This window comes from Bombus vancouverensis, chromosome 18 (assembly GCF_051014615.1).
Source record: "Bombus vancouverensis nearcticus chromosome 18, iyBomVanc1_principal, whole genome shotgun sequence".
NCBI lineage: Eukaryota > Metazoa > Arthropoda > Insecta > Hymenoptera > Apidae > Bombus > Bombus vancouverensis.
Genome location: NC_134928.1, coordinates 759185 through 775745, shown reverse-complemented (window position 1 = coordinate 775745; position 16561 = coordinate 759185). Strand labels below are relative to the sequence as shown.

Sequence of the window (16561 nt, the reverse complement as noted above, 5' to 3'; positions counted from 1 at the left end):
GCGTGATTCGGCTATGTTTCCTGCGGAGCCCAAATCCGACCGCCGGCACGCAGAACGTAAATAGAGCGATAAACGGAAATTCATTGTATATCTTTTACGATTCACTGTTTATCGCCTTCGATTCACTGTTTATTGTCTTCGATTCATTGTAAAGAATATATTTAGTTCTGAAATGGAGAAAGCGATAAACTTTCCAGCTAGAGTATTCCGAGGGATCTCATGGCAGATATCTCAAATCTTTGATTTAATCGAGAAGCATACTTGTGAGACGTACATAAGTGATTTTTTCATCCTCAAAATGTTCAGTAAACAGCGTGAAAATATATTTGAAAGTAAGGAGAGTAGTGATGACGAGGTAGCGAATTTTAGAAAAAAAATTATAAATAGAATTTCATCGAGTTCGAATGTTGAGGAAGCATGTGCAAGCAAAGACCTCAAAGACATGTTGGAAGAACTTGCTATAAACGAAGTAGAGAAACTCGACTCTATTGATAATTCGTTGATATTTGACTGGAATGAATTCGCTAACAGGCAACAGACATTTCCGTTCACCGGATAAAGCGGATTTCTGATGGATTTGCCGTCTGACATTAGCGCAAGTGAAGTGTCTTCGTTATTCGTTAATGAAAAAGTGATAAGTCTTTTAGTCACAGAGACTAATAGATATGCAGGGCAAAAATTACACCAACATGAAGTGGCACTGCGCTACCGTCGTCCGGTAGAAGTTAGTGTCAAGTGGCGCCACACGTTTAAGTCCTCCTTTATCGGCAGGATTTCGACCCAGTTGCTCGTGTCGTGGCACTTTATCGTCGCTTTAAGGTATCTATGCAAGCGTTCTACGATCCCATTAGACAAGGGATGATAGGCCGATGTGCGCAGGTGCGTGACGCCGAGCAACCGGCATAACTCTTTAAACAGACACGATTCGAATTAGCGTCCGTAGCCGGCCGTTATTTTTGAAGAGACGCCGAAACGAGAAATCCAAGCGGAAAGCCGAGGCGATAGTTGGCGCTTCCATAGCAGCAATGGGAACGGCTTCGGGCTAACGCGAAAAACGATCGATACACGATAGACAATATCGATAGCCCTGCGAGTATTGCATCACGATAATGTGTAAGTGTATGTGTCCGAACCGGCCTGCTAACGTTTTGAACGCTCCAACTGGTGAGGATACGTGCCTTTCTTTTTTTTTTTATACGAGAAGGGGAAATGCATTACGCATACCAAACAACCCGCGCCGCCGGGTTATGTGGGACTCGGCTGATGGTAGTGCCATACCCCCTAAAAAACCCCTCCTCTTCCAATCCTTCGAGTGGAGGGTCTCGACGGCACTGTTAATACCACATTACTTCGACGAGACCCCATTCGACGCGTCAACTCCTTATCAAAAAATGCCTCTGTTTCTTCGGAGATAGTCATCATCCTCTTCTTCCCCTTTTCCGAATCGCCCCGCCTTTGTACCTTTTGCCTGTCTTGTCCTCATTACTATCCCGCAGAAACTGCGGAACAATGATAGCTCCTACAATCGCACCCGCTCTATTACAAACCGTATCAAAATGATCACAATAATTTCTGTTAGAGTGTAACACTACGCCTAGGTATTTAACCCTTTCGCGTGTGTTAAGCACCTCTCCCGTCAATGTTATATTAAACTTCTTCGGAACTCTCATTATCGTCAACAATATAACCTCCGTTTCCTCCTTTGCTATCTGGAGACCCGAATTTTCACACCAATTTAATATCGTCTTCATGTGGAGATTCAAATCTACCTCCACACTTTGCTTCTTCTTCAGACCCACCAAGCTAGTGTCACGTAAAATTGATACTTGGGTTGTAAGAGAAAAGAAAGCTGAGTCGTAACCCGATGCCGATGCGAACTCCCTTCGATGCACACACACGCGCCAGCGCTTTTGCTTTACTCTCAGCAAAAAAAAAAACAAATATTTAAAGTAGTAGTAGTAGAAAATATTTAAGTAGTGTTTTACACTGACTGCAGCCTGTTCACATTGAATACTATCAGTGCCTTCACAGTCATGCAACTACGGACTACTTGATATTAAATACAGAGCCTTAAATAATGGCCAATAAAACAATACAAACTGAAGACGATGTGCCAATATTTTTATTGTTTTATTGACTACTATTTAGAGCTTGAAAGTACGTACAAAGAGAAATAGACATATTTCCGAAACCCATCTAGTAAATACGAATTACGAATAAATCTCCAGCTATATAAAGTTTGACGATTGTACAAAGTAGATTTACGCTTTTTTAAACACATTTGGTGCACAGCCTGTTTGCTTCCTCGATACCACACCCTTGTTTTCGTAAGGAACTTCTGAAATATTATGATTGTTCCTGGATAAATCCGAGTTATATAAATTTAAGTTACATAAGCATTGGCAAAGAATATAGTAAATTCTTCTTCGTGAATGAACTCTCTGTCGCTACCATATTGTAGCCATTTTGAGGCAAAAGGCTAGAACAATTTTGAAAGGACAGAATCATTCCGACAGTCGATGAGAAACTTTCAGAACTGAAAATATAAAGTTTGAGGTGTATTGGGTGTGCAGTACGCGCAGTGAATGTTGTATGCAGTGTAGCATTACTATTCGTTGTTTATTATTTAAATCGCTATATGTGTTACAAAATATCGTATACATTTGGAGAACTTTCGGACATGCACCTTTGTTACCACACCAATAGAACTATATACCTAGCACAAAGATATTTTTTAAAATAGATTATCGATTTCAGGATATAGGTACATTGAAACCTGGCGGGCGAATTCAGCACGACGATCCGGATCTGGGGGACGGAATACTGCACCGCATTGAAAAAATCTCAGGTTAAATACGAGGGTTATTGCTGCTGAAGAAGGTGTCAGCAGCAGCACCGTGTAGTCTGTATTGAAGGGGAAAGATCTACACCTGTGTAGCTTTCAGAAAGTTCACGAGTTAAAAACAGAAGGAAACTTTTTCAAATGGATGAGTCGGAAAATCCAACGCAATTCCAATTTCCCCGCGAGGATATTATTTACTAATGAGACAACATTTAATAAATGTGACACTGGAGTAACAAATACACGTAGCGATCAATTTTAATCACATCACATTCTACCCACGCAGTGGAGGAACATTTGTCTAACTGTTTTGGAGATTGATGGATCGGTGGAAGGGGACTTGTGCTTTGGTCTGCTCGATCCCCACGTTTAAATCCCCTCGACTTTGACCTCTGGGGACACATGAGGAGGTTAGTGTACGCATCGCCGGTGTCTATTGCAATAGAACTGCAACACTGCATTCTCGATACGGTAAAATTTTAAGAGAAGCCTTAGGCTCTGTTTACGACAAAACGGAGGTCATATCGAACATGTGTCGTAATTCGTTGTATTTCTTGTGGATACTCGCCGTAGGGACAATCACGGTGCCTGTGCAAGCCTTTAATGAACATTGATAATACGCTTTTTTATTTATGAGTTATGGAGGCAACGGTTCCACTCGTAAATTTCATAGAGCTGTTTTCCATGTGCTCTTATGGATTTCCATCCAATCCAACATTCTCTTGACAACGTCGCGCGAGATCGTTTACATCTCTGAATCTTCTTCTCTACGACTTGTACGAGGTATATGAGGAACTACGACTCGCGCGGGAGCTCACTTTTCTTTGAGATGCCGTATTGTGTAGATAAAAATAGAACTTTTACTCACTTATTAATATTTTAATTATTAATTTGTAACAATTAAATTAATAATTTACAACATTTAAGCCATTGAATTACACCGTTTGATCTGTTAATGCCTCACAGTTCAACTATTAATTTATAACAATATATTATTAATCTGAAACAATTACTCCATTAATTTTTAACAATTAAAATAATAATTTATAACAAAAGCCTCCCATTAATTTAAAATAATTATGCTCTTAATTTACACCATTAATCGGAATCAATTCTACTATTCATTTAAACCAATAAAAAAATTTAAACCAATAAAACCAACTCATAGCGATTAAATTAATGATTTATTTTGTTTTATTTAGTATTAACGAAATCTTTCGAGTCTTTGAAGCGGTATTTTGTTTCCATTTAGTTTTATCTTTTAATTTTAAGCACAGTATTTAATTTTTCACTTAACTATTTCATATAAAATCAGTGCTAATACAAAGTGTAACTGTAGAGCGTCTATGGATGAAATGTAATTCTTCGTACTCGCTCAAAGCCAAGGAATCAAATCGCATTCACGGAACTGAAAAAGCAAATGCGATTTAATCGATGGCAACGAGGTTTGGTTTCTTCGATGGTAAGTTCAATGTTCAAATGTGATTATGTAGATCCACTATACCTATTCTAATTAATAAATTTCCATACACGCTACTTCTTTGCCATCAAATAATTTTATATCTTCTGCTTTCGATGCTTAAAAACTCTTTACGTAAATAGAATCCCTGCGTAGTTACCTCCCCGTGATGGGACCGAGTAATTGCCATCGTTTCCCAAATAATAATACATGATGTACTATTCTGAAAGTGTAACGTTAATTTTAATATTAGGATTCGATTGCTATTGGTAAACAACATATATTTATAATTCCGAGGTATATCAAGCTAGAAACTACTTTAATAGTTTAGTCTAGTCTAGATCATCCAAAACTGTTTGATGAATTAGACTGGACTAATAACCCCCTACGGGGGCACCGTCGGATGTCGTGGAATGTCGTGGGTCGTTGAGGAACGTCGCGGGACGTCGTGGAACGTCGTCGGACGTCGTGACACGAGGCCTGCTGCTTGTTATCTCATCTAGCAGGAGAAGTCTAATTAGGTACTATAACTCCCCACCTTCGCCAATTTATTTATGTGGTTGTGCAAGGTAAGCCGCGCTAGATTGCAACGAAAACCCAACATCAGCTCAGATTTCACTGCCATTACCATGTTCTGAAGAAGTCTAAATGTAACAAGACTGTTTTAAGTTATTATTTTAAGTATTTGATGAAACTCTGATTCAGAGCCGCCTTTTCTTCATCCAGTATAGATTATTTGTGGTACTCCCTACCGCTTAAAGAAATGTAACGTGGCTCTGTCTATCTTTTAAATGAGACGCATAGTTCAATAGGCTCTCATTTTCGTCATCAGATGTTCAAGTTCAAAATCGAAAAAATACACTCTATTGTTAGTCTAGGCATTATCGAGAAAACACCAGTTTTCATTTTCCTTAGCACAGAAAACCTGTTGTACTTTCAATAGAGTATTGTTGTGTGTTCCAATCCATACTTTTGTAGCTTCGCTAGGTAGTAATCACTTGGTTACCAGGATGATTTTTGCCAGAAAAATTCATGCCGGAAATTGAGATGGTTTTAAAGATAGAGCACCACCTCTTAGAGAGTCCCATATATCGCTCCATTTTTATTACTATTAGGACAAGTCTCTGCGAACGCCCGCAGGCCGATCACGCTCGATTGACCTCACATCATTGGAGTACAGTGTACACAAGTAAATATCTCCGGATATGCGATTGCCACAAAAGCTTGTTATCCAAGATGTGTTATGGAAAGGAGATACCTATATATTTAACAATGTGCTGGACTGGATAATGTGCTGAAGGGAACAGATAATATCATCGAGACGCTGAGTCGGTAACATTTGGAATAATACTAAAATGCTAAAGGTTCCCAATGCTTCCAGATGTGCGATAAACGTGTTTATTCTACGTCTCGTATATGTATACTGATATAAATACTTATTCTATAAATAATAAATATTATATAATATATATGTAATATCGTGATATAATGTGTTTACAAGGAATGGACAATAGAGATGTTAATCGGACAGAAAAAGGCGATTGTTGTTTAACCTGAACTATTCACACCAAACGTACAGAAAACAGCGCAACTAAATAACTCGATAACGACTCGACTTTTACCAAACGCAATCAACACTCTCTCGGCAACGCCACTCGCAAACCCCGCTTCTCCGCTCACACTCTGCTTTTCGAATCACACTCTGTTTCTCGACTGACTCTCTGGCCGTTGTCGCCTTCTATTGTCTTTTCTAGGAGCACGTGTTCTGCAGACGCTCGTAGCCAGGGTCACGTAGGTCTTTTCTACCAAACTATGCACTTGAAAAGACCGATGATATATTGATGGACCCGACGGAGCCTCGGCTCTCGCGACATTGTTCATGGTTCGCCCGATATCTCTTGGGCTTTTCGCCCACGATACTACATATATGTCGGGTTTACATTAGAATTAGGGTTAGGGGCGTGAAACGAATCTTCGTTTGCGTTACACGTTGTCGTTATGCAATAGAGGAGACATTGACTAGTGCAAATACGATTATTATAGAACCGGACAAGTAACCGTGGTAGTTAGGTACTCGAGGAACTAATGACAATGATAATAGGTTCAATAACGAAATCGCGGTCGACGGGATGATAGATGAACGTACTCACAAAATCTAAGTCGAACGCGTAATATTCAGTGATCGTAAAGGGTTACTCTTTTCATCGATAAGATCGCGAGCGAGAGTGACTTTCCCGTCCCGATGATGCCACAGAGGAAAACTATATTAGGGTGTGTCTAAGGACACGAGATCATCGGATTCGTCGAGAAAAGCCATCGTTCAGAAAGTAAGGGAAATTGGCGTTGCTGCTAATTGGTCAATCTCCATACCGGTGGTTAGAAAAAGATGCTAGCCGCCCTCGAGGGAAAGTTGCTAGTGGGAGACGCCGCTCGTTGAAAGATAGGTCTCCCCTATTTTCCCGTAGTTGGGACAAAGACTGTTTGTCTGTTTGAAAGACTTTAGTTGACTAAATCTTAAGATTTATAACGGGCCCTCGAGCTAGCTGAACATGTACTGCGGAGACGCATCGACATCTGGCAATCATCTTACTCGAAGAATAGGGTCTGCGTGTGGCGAACCACGGGACAGACACCGTTGGAATGTTTACTGTCGAGTGTTACAACTATTTCCTTTTTAAGGAGAGCTATAGAATTATTCCATGCCTTTGTTATACAAAGCGTTCATCCCGTGACCGCGGCTACGTTCGGCGACTGACTGTCGCCTCGAGCCCAAGCTCATTATCACAACTCTCGAACAATTACAATCGGATTGAATAACTACAATTGTTCAATTACAGCTATAGTAGACTCTAGGTTACAATGTTGCGGAATTATCCAAAATTCCAAAGGCTCCGGTGTTCTTTCATCTCCGACATATATAATAATATATAATAATAATATATAGAATATAATAGATATATAATAGATATATAATATAATATATAGAATATAATAATATAATAGAATATATAAAATGATATATATTCTGTAAATAAATGCTTCCGTCTGTGTCATGTCATCTCGGATGACATTACGTATGTCGGAGATGAAAGGAAAACGGAGCCTTTCTTTTGAAATTTTGGGAAAATCCTCTAATACTTTAGCCTAGATTCTATCATAGTGGTAATTATGCAATTGTTGTCATTCAGTCTGATTGTAATCGTTCGCGATTTGTGATAGTGAGATTGGACTCGAGGTGATATAACTGGTAGCCACGGTCAGGGGATGGACGTTTTGCCTGACAGAGGTGTGGAGTGGTTGTATGGTTCTCCCTAGAAATGTGGTTGTGGCGGCATACGGCCTCAAGAACGGGCCTGGCCACGTGTGGTTTTACCTCGGAGGTGCCAATATAATGGGACACACGTTTTATTAATAATAAAACTCCAGGCACAAACTGCCTAGCAACGGCGATTGGAACTTTCTCGATGCTTCTAACGAGTATTTAACAAACGAACGCGATTGTAACGCGAGGAAAATTTTCATCAGTCTATTATTCGTGCGATCGCCTTTGAAAGTTACACTTCGAGCAGTTTATACTGAGCGTCCCAGCAATCGTATTTTGTGCTTAAAATGTATTCTACGCCTAGTGAAGAGTTATCCCGTTGACCGTGGATTCGTTATCGAACCCAAGAACATTGTCAATTGCATCTTGCGTGTCTAAACACCTCTGATGTTTGTTAAACTCTGTTAAAGTCATTTTTTTTGTACCTGTAAATATAATCTCTGTTGTTCAAAACGATGGCTAATTCAAATGAAAAATTGTTACGCGCCCTAAATTCTATCGATAACCTGACACATAAATATGTTGTCGGTAAGTTACCGACTGCAAAAGTTAATTGTCGATAGGGTTCAAATAATCATTTCTTTAACCACATTTTAATTTCTTGAGCAATAGGATTCTTATTCTTAACGCTAGAGTATAAAACAGATGTTTTGACAAATATTTTAACAACCAATGGTATCTCATGAGCCTTTGACAGAGTCAACAGTAAGAAGAGATGTGTGTGTGTGTGTGTGTGTGTGTACGCGCGCCTGTGTATGTATGCATATATTTGCCATGTAAGGGCCAGAAAGCATTTCTCGAGTAAGGGACTTGAATCGATTTGTTACACTTCGCCGCGCAGCGCTTCTTGTGTCTGCAGCACGATCGTGTCTATAACTAAACTCTATAGCATTATGTAAAACCACATTCATTTAAACAACATTCTTTTGTATCACGTGAAATACTGCATGTCTACTTTAAGTATATTGATGAAAATTATCACTAAAGGTGAAGAATATAAACTAAACTGCTTTTCATAATTTTGCAAACGAAGGTGTTAACAAATTGATGCCAGCGCTGCGACTAACGGCCGATTTGTAAAGCACATTTCCGAATATTAAGAGCATTACCCCCTCTACTGGAGTTTACAAACCTGTGTATACGAATACGAAGCTTGCAGTACTTATGATGCAGGAATAATCAGATATTCATTGACGTGTGTTGGTGTTGCTTTTTAGATGCACAGATATACATACATATATAACGTGAGTTTATACAGAAACGTGAACAAAAAAATTGTATTGAACATAACGTGAAGTTAGTCAGAAAATCTACTCAGTAAGACGCATGCGCTGCAGCCACGTGTGAACCTATCTGAACTGAGCGTCATGTTTGCTACTAGTGGAGGATGCCATTTTAATGCCCACAGTGCTGCTCATGGTGGTGTCCGAGTTTGAACGGTATTTTCTCTCTCTTTGCATGTTTATATGTGTATAAAAAATTTACATTCTATCTTGACGCGAACTATTAACAAAGGAAAACATGTTCTGGATGCAAATGAATAATAAGTGAATAATAAGAGAGTGTAAACAACTTTTAAGATCATGTATGACACGTTAACCTGAAATATCTTCCATTGTCTTCTGCTTTTCATTGATTTCACGACTTTTTATCAAATAATTACAGTTTTGTTAAATGTATTTGATAACTGTATCTCATACAATTTCTATATTCATTTACAAATTGCTACTGTTATCGTGCAGTTATGGCATATTTTAAGGAAAACGCGAATTGTTCTTTGAGGATATTATTAAAGTCTACTGCTCACTAATCATAGATTTTCCTTGTGCACAGGCAAGCAGTTTGTCTAATAATAATAATAATTTCGTAAAGCAAATGGCTCGAGTGTTAGTTTACGTGCGGTCCGTTTATGCAATCTCCATGGATATAAAATTGGACAACAAAATGGACGTAAGTACCTTTTGAAACATCATTCGATAAGTGAACTTTGACCGTATTGAATAATGTATTTTGTTTCTACAAATCTTGGTTAATATAACATATTAAGCTAATGTTTATGTACCACTTTCTTTAACTATTTCAATATGACAATGTAAGATTTGCTTCTTTGGCCGTTCTGACGCAAACTTATGATTTGTAATAGAAATGAAATTTAATTGTTGAATTAAAAGGAATTTCCACGATGGTAATAAAATTTTGTATGATGTATCTGTCAATTATAAGACTACTTTGGCCAACGCGCTATGATCTCTTGCGTCTATACTTTATATATTATGGCTCAATAATAATACATGGATTAAAAATACTAAAGTAATGCAGAATGTCTAGCATCGATGCAACCGTGTTTATTATTGTTATCAATATAATATTTAATTGCTCCGTTGTAGAGTAATGAGTTTATGCGAATGTGATCATTTTACAATTAAATTTCATTTACATATTTTATTTTATAAAAATGGAAATATTGAATTACAAATGATTTTCATTAATATGTTAATATTTAGTACACTGATTATGTTTGCCATTTGTGTTATTATCATTTGTTATTAATTTTCCTCGGCTTGTAGAATATAAAATTGATATTTATGTAATATCGTGATGTAATATGTTTACAAAGAGTGGACAATAGAGATGTTAATCAGACAGAAAAGACGATTGTTGATTAACTTGAACTATTCATACCAAACGTACAGAAAACAACGCAATCCACACTCTCTCGGCAACGCCACTCGCAACCTCCGTCTCCGCTCAACTCGCACTCTGCTTCTCGACTCGCAACTGCTCCTCGACTCACACTCTCTGGCCGTTGTCCCATTCTATTGCCTTTTTCCTAGGCCCACCGCACACGTGTTCTGCAGACGCTCGTAGCCAGGGTCACGTAGGTCTTTTCCACGAAACTATGCACTTGAAAAGACCGATGACACATTGATGGGCCCGACGGCGCCTCGGCTCTCGCGACACTGTTCATAGTTCGCCCGATATTTCCCAGGCCTTTCGTCCACGATACTACATTTATACATATATAAATATGTTTTATGTAATATTAATGTAAATCGCTGTTGTATCGTGAAATGTTATCTATTTATTCGTACGATACCAAGTGGATTAGTAAGAAAGATTAGATTTTCATCATATTAATGCGTCGAAGCATACGAGCGTTGAAACAACGTATGTTGTAAAAAATATATTGCCGTATAATGGATTAATACTCACAGATGTACCAGGAACGTTCATCACTGGGAACGTGCGCTACCTGTTCACTGATGTATTTATATAAATACGGGCATTGGATTCAGCTGAGGCGTTTTGTAACGTATAACTTTAAATAAAGCAGGTCACACGAACGTATCGCTGGTTATTCGTTATCAGTTCGATGAGTACGTATTTTTTATGTATGTCCAGCGATTATTCTATAGCGAATAGTTGTATCGGAATGAAAACTTTTCTATTTTGTGCAAGGATTTTCAGATTTGTTTATTATAAATCATTTGTTATTGCAAAAATCATTTGTATAAATCAAATTATTTACAGTTTTTAACGCACTTCGATATCGATTCAGATTAAAAAGAAATATTATTGGAGTTTTACAACACAATGTCGCGAACGTTCCGTCAAGCATGGTTTACGCCACAGTCAAGAACAATCGCTATTTTTGAGAACTAGAAATTTAGCGCTTCGACCATCTGCGTGTCAGCACACTGATAGGGCGTGAGTAATTGTTCCGCCAGCTCTGCAAAACAGACGACGCTCGTATGCCGTGACTTCTACGTACGTACGAAATGACTGTGAAACGTATGCCCGTTTTAACGCTCGTGTAACCTTATGCCCAGGTTTAAAGCTGTATGCGTTATGAAAAGTATTGCTGCTGTGGGTTTATATACAAAATTTTTCCGCACACAGTTATAACGAGGCACAGATACGCGTGTGCGTTTACCCGCGTGTATATATATTCTTATACAAATTGGCAACATAGTGAAAGGGAGGAATTTTGCATATGTCCCTTACTGCCCGAACAGCATCGGGACAGTAGTTCTAGTATAGTCTAGCGTAGAAAATTCGTTGAGCAGCCTGTATAGCGGAAACGTATCGTAATGACGCTACGCATCGACTCCAAAGTATCGTGAAATGACATCAGTATATCAATATATACATAATATATACCCAATGGCTTTGCCTACCAATTAAGGAAATAATATTACTTTCTGCATCGATGCAAGCCAATATACACCATAAAAGATCAAAAAACGTTGATGCGTTCATCGTATCAGCGTATGTAAGCACCGTTGACAGTCACGTTTTCCTTCTTTTTGACCAGTTACTACCATTGACTGTTTCTCACACCGGTTACTGATCGCGATTGATTCTACAATATTTTCCATCGAATTGGATACAAATATTGCTACTTTAAACAATTCATGGTGATTTTTGTAAACTTTTTGAGTTGTTTTTTTATATTTTCAAATGATACTGAATTTTTAGAGTTTTGCATGGTGTTTGTTGCTCTGTCGTATATTTCATTTCTCATTTATAATATACAATTTGTTAAACATATAGAAGAACCGCTCGTTGCTTTGTACCAATTTGTTACTTGGAAGAATACATTCATGAAATAACGTTAAACAACCATGTTAAAAATATCGTATGCGAATCTGATTTTTCTTCCATTTGAATATAATTGAAAGTTGAATATAATCCACTTCACTACACAATAGTTTGAAAATATCGATCGGCCATGTCCTATGATAAATGTTTGGAGTTGAGGAAAAGTTTCGTAGCAATTCTAATGAAGCTGTAAATTTACACAAAATTTACACCTCTCTTCTTATGTATGTAATATTCTGGATTTGTGCAGTTATGTTTTTCATGTTTTTAATGGTAGAACCTGGCTAACTCATAAACATGGCGTCATAAAGCGTTCTTTCTACTATCTAGTTTTGTAGCTCTATACATAGTTTTCTATCCAACCCATGATATTTATGACACGATTGGCTTCAATTACTAGGCTAGGACTGTTTCATAGATTTTTCGTTTTTTAGAATGTTACGTTAGGTTTGTATATTTTTTTCAGCCTTCTGACTATGCAATAAGAATAAAAGAAGAGCCAATCGATCCGGAGATCTGCGATGATTTGTCGCCAGTTGATACGAATACAGGGAATGAAAATGAAACAGCGACGTTTAAAGGTGAATCTTCGGATGACGTTTATTCTGAAGACGAAGAATTCGCGTTTCCTCAAGAAAGTACGTATCTAGAAAATAAGAAATCGGATCCTGATAAACGAAAAAGTAAACATAAAGTACCTTCAAACAACAGAAGAAGTTGCAACGTTTGTTTGTTAACTTTTCGAACTAAACATTTATTTGATCAGCATAACAAATTATATACCTGTAATGTATTTAAGTGTAATAATTGCACTGCGATTTTCACTATGCATTTTTCCTTGATACGTCATTTAAAGAAGCAATGTCGTACGAAACAATTGTCTGGATATAGATGTAATTTTTGTAGCCGAAGGTTTTCCTTTAAAAGACATATCCAATCTCATTTATTCCATGCGCATGGGAACGCAATATTTTCTGGTGAAAGCAAAATCACGAAAACATCTTCTGAATCGTTAGGAAAGTCGAATCATTCGGATGGTATAGCCATGGCAGAATCAAATACTTCACACAGTCCCTGCCCAAAAAACGTAGATAGCTCAATAAATATACCTTTGATACCATCTAATAGTTTAAACAGTACATCCATCAAGGGTTCGAACAGCAATATCAAGTCTACGCACACGAAATGGTTAAACGATTCGCATTGTACACAGTCGAAAAGGATGAAGCAGACCGTCCTTACAGGCTTCATATCGACGTACAAAGACAAACCGAATGACAAATGGGTTAGCCCGGAAAAAGTTATCGATACGGAGAATATTCCTGTTACTGCGACTATTATTCCAACTTCAACGTTCGACACATTTAGTAACAAGACATCAACTGCTGCAGAAGTTATTCAGATGTCTACTTCTGTTGAGCGAATCGAATCTCCTGTTAGGAAACGACCATTTGTTCAAACTCATGTGAATTTAAAAACAATGATATCTTTATTAAGGAACGAAATAAAAGTTGAACCTGGAAGCTGTAATACCTCGCGCAATACGCCTTACAACCTTAGGTCAGTGAAAAGATGTTTTTCTTCTTTATATGATTTTTACGATTTATTGGAGTTTGAGACCTTTGGAAGATCAAGACAATCTTTTAAAACAAACAAGTTCCCCTATATATTTGACCAAAGTAGAAGATCTGCACCGGAAGTTAAGTATAAAGAATGCGTGGTCCGTTTGGAGAAATGCGACAAATTCTTGGAGCCTACTAGTTTTGTGTCAGGCGAAGACGAAGACGAAAACTAAAAGGAAAAGGAAATCGAAGACGCTTTCAAGCAAGCAGTATCGAAAAATGTGAAAGAGGAATTTGAAGGTTTTCGTGAAACAAACTCGACATGTAACTTGCCTTTGAAAGCTGACACGATTCCTTGCACTACTTGTGGAACACAATTCTGAACACTTAAAAATTTGTGCATACACGAACGCACCTATCGCCAAACAGCCACAGAAAAGTGTAACGTTTGTAACACGATGTTTTCCATTAAAAGATTCTTACAGTTTCACATGCTTGCTACTCATGCGCCTTCGTGTTCGGTGAACTACAAATTCTTTTGTAAGTTCTGCGATCAAGGATTTGTTAAGAAACAGAGTCTTCAAATTCACGAACGACATTTGCATATTGGGCAAGATTCTAGGCTGGTGTTGAATTCCGATTGCGCTGTGGAAGATAAACCAATCTGTAATATATGCCATTTGTTATTCGAATCCTACGAACGTTTAGTCGAGCATGACACGTATTATTACAAGGGCAATGATTTTTTATGCGCAATATGTGGTAAATCGTTTCAAGGAATGTACAAGTTGGAGCATTATCCGGACGAATCATGGAAATTGTACCCTTACAAATGCGATACTTGTAACGAAGGCTTCAGCTACGAATCACATCTCCACGCAGATAAGCTACACGTTCATTCGCACGATTCGCCCGCGAGGCGCGCGACCGCGATATATTGGATCAGACTTTTCGCATGTGTTCATGATTCTTTGGATAAATTAAGATAATCATAAAATAAAAGCATAGAGAATATTTAATTCTTTGATTTATAGGTCGTTTCAAAATCAATTTTCACGCTATTATACTGAAGAATCGGGCTAGATTGAGACGTACAATAAACACGCCAAGTACACACACACACACGAAGCAAATGATTTCGAAATGTTCTTTAAGTCATGTATTCGCATTTTCCATGACACGCATGAAATGTATCGATATTTGTTGAAATATACTATACAAGACAAATCGACGCTTCTGACCTAGTACGATCTGCGCTCGGCTCAAACATCGAGCATTGAGTGAAGTTTGGGTGTCAGCCTTAGGCGCTTCCTGTTCATTGTTTGCGATGGTCTCAGTTTGTTGAAGCAGAATATGTCAAGCATTCTAGGCTAGACGACCAGCCAGAAAACGAGCGAACTAGATATTCCATTCTGTCTCTAACTTTATTTAATATACATCGTTTTTTTCACATAAGAGATAAAGAGATCTAATCGCGTTATCGTATCGTTTACTAAGTGCCGATTGAAGCAGCTTAATGAAAATTATGATAAATCGAGTAATAAATTTGTCTGCTATTCTTTGAACGCGTTATATTTATGTGCTTTCATATACGTATATGTTTCTGTGTGTGTGTGTGCGTGAGCGTGTGCATGCGTGCGTACGTGTGTATTTTATCAAGTACGTTGATCACTACCCCATTTCATTATTGTAAAAGTTTTTGTTAAAGCGAGTTTTTCGTTCGACGTGCGCGTTTGCGGATCTTCATATTTTATAAATTGTTTTTGGTCAGCGTAAATGTTTGAAGAAGTTAGAAAATAAATGAAGCGAGGGTAAGTAAATGTTGCAATTTCTTTTCTTAATTGATCTGATATTGGTCATTTTTCTTCTATTGCAATGTTTATTCGCTATGATTATTCGTTTAAACGTCCGCTCGATATAATAATTACAACATCCGTTAAAAAATGGATAAACCTATTATTGAATTTGATATTGAGATTTTAAAAAAATTCATTTCGTTTATCTCACGTGGAATGATTATATGATATGTTTCATATTTGACAGATGACTAATTTAAATATGGATCGTAATTACAATTTTCATTATGAAATGATGTATTTACTTACCCAGCTATCGATTAATGACGTCGAATGATAATTGTACGGGAACGATAATGTTTTGTAATGTGCAATTTTAATTTTACGTTAAATATTAAGTAAATAAATATTTCAATTTCCATCACAGTGCCGGTCGTACAATACGATAATCGGGAGGAACATGAGACCAAGAACGATATGTATCGCTATGAAAGCGCGAATGAAAATTGTCGTATTAGAATTTCTATAAAGACATAAGAATTGACGTTTATATCACAGAATAGTTGCAGCGTGTAATCGAATAAATTGGTTGTTTCACAGCGGGAAAATGAACTATTTTTACGAGCTTTCACCGGTTCTGCCGTACAACGAAACGAACAGTTGAGCAGTTATAAGAGCTAACGTTTGTATTTTCTAAAACTTAGAAAGCTTGTAAACTTAATAGATTGCTCGGGAAATTTGTAGATTTTAGTAGTACGATGTGTACTGTTTCTAAAAGTGTAGGTATTCTTTAATAAATTACATTTTCCAGAAAATAATGTAAACTCTTTCCCCGTGTAAACTACGACAGTCGTACAACCTTTGTTGCTGTACGAACCAACACTCTCGCATTCGGAACGTTGTGTATGACTCGCGTTAATTAAAAGACGCGACATGAAGTTAAAATTATGTCTTTGTATACTCGGGACTTGAAATAGG

The 16561-nt window shown here is 37.6% G+C and overlaps 1 pseudogene across 1 annotated transcript; it reads left to right on the top strand.

Annotated features, from left to right (window-relative positions):
- The first annotated feature begins 9077 nt into the window (after positions 1 to 9077).
- On the top strand, positions 9078 to 16357 carry LOC117161777 (uncharacterized; annotated as a pseudogene). The gene is made up of 2 exons (XR_013060731.1): positions 9078 to 9573; positions 12692 to 16357. The product of XR_013060731.1 is annotated as an uncharacterized LOC117161777 (transcript).
- Positions 16358 to 16561: the final 204 nt, after the last annotated feature.